Raw genomic sequence first — 6000 nt, forward strand, 5'->3', positions numbered from 1 at the left:
TTTTGGTGTGTGCAAAAAGAGAATTATGAGTTTATAGGATATATTAAAGTCAAAGATACTTGGAGAATTTACGTGTCTGTGTTGTTAAATAGAACTGAGTGAGGATTTTTTAAGTTATAGTTGATCTTGGACCCTTCAATTTCTCTCAAATCTTTTTTAAATCTAGCCCAAGGTTATTGTACACATATATTAGAAGGAACACACTTTAGGATATCTATCCTTACAGTTTTCTCTCTTGGTTTGGTCAGCAACCAGAATGTGATGTGTGCTGGTCTCCTTCTGCCCACAAAGCCAACCAGGAGAACTTAAGAAACACTTAAGGAGCCTAGAATGCCAGGTCCTGCTCAGATGAACATCCTGGCAGTCAGAAGCAAGACAAGAGATTTACTTGAAACATAAAATATTTTCTAATTTTAATAATTTCTTTACAGTCAAATTCTTGCTTTAGTTATTTGATTAAATCATAGAATTGAAGCATAAATTTTCTTAAATCAGGGAAGTAAGAAAATTACTATATGTGGCTGTTTTCTTTGTTTTTTTATTTCTGTGCATCAAAAGTCTTAAGGATTTTAAATAGGTCTCTGTGTGTATGCATACACCATGACGTTACAACAGTACTTGGGAGGGAAATTTTATCCTTTGGCTGAGTGTGTAAGTGTTAAAAAGGAATGTAAATAAATTTAGGAAGACAGTCCTAAAACGGTATTAACCTGAACAAAGATGAACAATATAAAAAGGAATCAGAAGTTAGAAATACAGGTGATTCATTAAACTACAGGTTTACATTACATTGAGATCATGTTCCCAAGCACAAAACAGCAGCAGCACCTGCTTAGCATCACAGGACATTACACAGCAATTAAGTAACAAGCATGTGTTATACAATAATAGGAAATATGGGGAGGCAGAATGTAAATAAGTCAATTTGAATTTTGTCAGGATTTCAAAATTGTATGTTAGTATTGGAAGAGCGCCATGGAAACTTTAATAACCACAAACCGTCAGGGCTTTTGTTTTATTTCTGATCCAGAAGCTGGCACTCTCTCAGCCCTCTAACTCCTTGAACATTGACCCTTTATTGACAGTAGTGAAACAATGAATCATTCACCCCATTTCCTCCAGCGCCTCGGTATCCCAACACCGTTATCCCATCATAACTATCTCATGCTACTGGTCGCATCAGCATAACACCATCTTATGTCTGTAAACCTTTGCAAAGAAATTATTAAAAAAACAAGCCTAGAAGAGATTTGGCCTAGAAAAAGGATAGGTAAAGTAAGTGGGAGAAAAACAATCCAGAGCAGGTTTCCACTGGGACACTTGGAATTCTGTGAAAAGACATTATTTGAAAGGTAATAGAGGAAAAAAGCAGAATGGATAAAAGCACGCAGTACAACATTCTCATAGAAAGAGCCCTATGATTTTTAGCTTCACACAGAGGGAACTAACACAACAGTATTCGAGGTAGGATAGTCCTGTTCCATAAAGAGCTCATATACGGCATTGACAATTTCGAAACAAAGATGATAAAACAAAAGCAAAATTGTCCAGAATTGTCGCCAATCACTAGAATTAATTGGATAAAACTGAGTGTGGAAACAGACTCGGCAAAACAGTCCTCAACCTATTTCACAGACTGAGTAATCTTTTAGGGAAATGCGGAAACTGAGTCATTCAGAACTGGAGTAATCAGAGCAGGGAATCATGTACCGGGGGAACAATGCTGTGTTAGAAAGAACTGACAAAACAGGATTTCCATTTCTGCTATTCTGCATTAGCACAATGAGAAACACCTCCATATTGTTTCTATGTTAAGAAATCATAATGTAAGAAACCCTCAAATATCACTTCGTTGTTTCCCTCCACTTATATTTTGCATATTTACAGTTATAAATATAGTATTGTATCTGAAATCAAAATGGATTTGACCACTTCTGTCCTTGCAGGGTGACAGGTTTCCAAAAAAAGTTACATTGAAATAAGGAGGTCCTTGAAGTTAAAGACCTCTTGTGAAAAAAAACGTGGCTTTATTTGGTTTGTAGCAGAGCAGAGACCCATGCAAAATTCTGTTAGAAACTGAGAATGTAGCTCTGAAGTTATATACAAATAATGATAAGCTATCCGTGGGGAGTAGAATAATTACCACAAAATTGTCAACAGTTAAATAAATAATATTTGCAGGAAAAAGCTAGAGTGTTAGCTGTTTCTCAAAGCTGAGCCAAGCATTTTCCAATGAATACTTGAGTTATTGTGAAATAAACTCCCCTCCCCCCCCAAAAAAAAAAATCATACCTACATGGGAGTATGTATCAGTGTAAAAATCTGGTGACCACCAAATGCAACTCCAACTGTTACCAAGTCCCTCAGCTGCCTCAGAGAACAGATTGAAATTGTTCAGAAATGCTATTAATGGCACATATTTTTTAACATTCTAGCCTTCATCTCTTCATGCTGTTTTATTTACTTGCACAGTAGCAGAAGAATAAAACTTTTGCATGGGCAGCCAAAGGAGAAGCAGCTTTTTTTTTTTTCCCCCACTTTGTACCATCTGATTTCTCACATGGGGTAAGGTTCACGCTGCAAAACTGCACTGAAAATTGAAACACTGTCCTGCAGAAGGCAGAGCAGAGAGTACAGAGGGGACAGCAGCTGCCTTCTGTCCCAGAGACCCAGGCATCTATTCCTGCAGGAATGCAGGGCTTTCAGGAGAGCCACCCTCTCTTTCTCTCACACATGATTTTAAGATGCATTGGGAGGACATATTTTTGGATGTTGATGCACACATGCCAGTGCTTCTCAGTGTTGTTCATTCCTAAGACATGAGAATTCTGAGTGACTTACCAGCATGCCTTGTATCAGAGACAAAGGGAAAGAAAACCACAGAAAAACCTAGCTCCCTGAAAACTGAGTATTCTTCAGGTAAAGAGCTATTTCAAGCTTTATTTTCCTGTCATACAAAAATGCATTTTCTCTCTGTCATCTCCCTGTATAAAGAAGGTCAAATGAGTCTTTTCCACACCTTCCTGAATTGTGAAGATCTCTTAATACCCTCTTTCGTACTTCTAGAGGTGGCAGGTTAGGTACTCTCTTCATTGCAGAAGACACATAAAATGGTAAGTGCATATTCTAAGGTCAGGAAGATGGCAATGGTCATCGACATAAGTAGCAAAAGCAATACCTATTGTGCAACTTCATTAATGGCCTTTAAATACACTTTATTTGTTAACACAGTTTGGGTTTGAAGCAGTCAGAGAATGCCAGAATGATTTGTCAGAAGGGAGCTCTGGGTATCACCTGGTTCAAGACCCCAGTTAAAACAGTGCCAGCTTCAAAAGTACATTTGGTTACTCAGGGCTTGTCTGGTCACATTTTGAATCACTATACAGATGGGGATTTCACAGCCTCTGGGCCCCGCTCCAGTGTTTGGCCATCCTTGCTGCAAAGGATTTTTTTCTCCTTAGCTCTTAAAATAATTTCCCTTGCTACAAATTGTAGCTATCCCCCCCCCCCCCTTCTTTTGCTGTGTACCTCTGGGAAAAAAGTCTAGCTGCCATCTTCTCTTCAGCTACCAATTAGATAATTGGCTGTACCATCTTGTGACAATATATGAACGGTGCAAAATAAAAGTAGTTATTACTCTATTATTTCCCTTCTTAATCAACTTAATGGCAAGGATATTCAACAAATTTCTGGGTTACTTGCTATCATGCATCCAGTGAATTAAGATGACATACTAACCTAACATGTATTTCACTGCTTGCTGTTTTATTCACTTACAGCAAAAGAAGGAAAAACAACAATTTATAATTTGAAAGACAACGATTAAAATAAGAATCTCATTATACAATAAATCCATAAGATAGATGTTGCATTGCCTGTTACATTTTATCCTTGTCACTCAGTTATGTGGAATCCTATCCGAATGCCAACAGTAGCGTTATAGAGAAGATTTCATGCATAGCCTGTGGTTCTGATAACTAACTTTTTAGGTTTTAAGTGGCCAACTGAAAACATAGGGAACACAAATGACAAAGACTAAATGAGAACTCTTACTTATACATGAAGAGAGTTTTTAAAAAGTAAAGTATACCACTGCTTGAACTCATTTTGTAGAGGATTTAAGTAGATCCGTATTTTGTGGCCAAGTTCGAAAGTCCATTGATAGAAGCTCTAACATGAAAAGCCAACAAATCCAATTACCACTAACAGCTGTGCAACAATTCTACTATCAATAATCCCTCAGTCCAACTAAATTCTAACGTGTTTCCATCTTTCTCTAAATTCCTTCTGTCAAAACAAATTTCTGTCCCTGATGCCTTACAAGCAGAAAGTTGCATCTTTTATTTTGTGTCTGCATATTCCCATTTTAATTTCATTTCCCACTTCAAGCCACTTGAAATTGTGTCAGTCACTGTTACGTACTATTTCTTTCAAGTTCCTTTGGAGAGCTCATGTTTACCCCAAACGATTCTTTCCTTCAGCTTAAAGGTGGTTTAGAAACAGACCTTCTCTTCTGTCAGGTGGATGCCTTCTTCCCTCTATTTCCAATGTCTTTCAGATTTTTAGAAATTCTTGAATTTGCTTTTATGCCTTCTATGCATTCTTGGAGAAATGGAGTGTTGCCTTGGTCTCCTCATGCAAAAACATCAAGACTAATCATCCCCTCCATAATATTTTAGTCACCATCCTGTTTCTTAAGCAGCATTACGTCCTTTTAAATCATTCATCTCGGTACTTTTAGAAAGGAAAACCTTCAGTATTAAATCAAAATACTATGTAACTACAGTACTATGTACAGCAACAGCAGCAAATGTCAACCAAAAAAAAACACTTAAAAGAAGTAGTATTACAGGCATGAAAAATAAAAAGCATATGTATTTGCAAATCTTAATTGCTGTTAAGCATAACATAGATGATTCATGAAAACATTATCACTTTTAAAGGGCCCCACATACATCTGAATCTTACTGTATCAGGACTAGATGCTGAGAATGTAGCTGTTGCCTTAAAACTCGGAAATGCTAATATCCAAAAAGCCTACTGTGAAAACAATTTCACGAAAACCAAATCCTTCTAAAGCTCTCTAAAAGCGTGCGATAAGGAATATTAGAACCAGTTTAAACATCTGTGATTAATAACCCATAAATATACTACTTGAATAAGGACAATATTCAGGAAAATAAAATAACCGGAAAAGATCACTGAAATTATTTCTGCTTCTCACTTCTAAAGCTCTGTGTCATACAGGTATTAACAAGTATCAGACACTAAACCTACCACAAAATAAGCTGGCGAGAGCTGGTTTTTAAATGAAGACTTCTAGCTCCTGAGAATCACTAAGAAGCTATTATTCTTTATTCCTTTCTTGTAAAATGCACTGTTTTCCCACTCTATTTCCTAACCTCCTCTCTTAATATGCAAGCACATTCGGAATACTGAATCACACTCCAGAATGGCAGCAATTGGTATGCACACGGTGTTAATTGAGTCAGGAAACATTCCTTACCAGATGGATATGGATTTTTGTGAATGCATAATGGCCCTTTAAGAAGCTTAATAGAAAAGTATGAAACCTTTTACAAACAGCATTCCAAAGCAAGATTGCCAAAAGCAAGTGCACATAAATAGCTCAGATAATTGGAGCCGTATTCCTGCACCCATCCCCAGCGACAGAGAGGGGCTGCTGACCACGCACCCTGGTTTGTATTTGCTTCCTGGCCTGGACTGATCCTTACGTTGCCCTCATCTTCTTTCAAACACCAGAAATTTAGGTTTTGTCCTCTTTGCCAGAGCTTTAGCATTGGTTAGTCACTGAACATAGCTTTCCACTTTCCACATAGTAGTACATTTCTTTAAATCCTGCACGTGTCGCAGAAGCAGCTACAGGCTGGTACAAAGATCTGGGCCCGCTGTGCTATACACATGCCTTCTCCAGGCACAGAAAGTCCTGTCCCCAAACCAAAAATAAAAAAAGGAGAAAAGGAGAAGAAATCCAGCAGG

Source organism: Gavia stellata, chromosome 9 (assembly GCF_030936135.1).
Source record: "Gavia stellata isolate bGavSte3 chromosome 9, bGavSte3.hap2, whole genome shotgun sequence".
Lineage (NCBI taxonomy): Eukaryota > Metazoa > Chordata > Aves > Gaviiformes > Gaviidae > Gavia > Gavia stellata.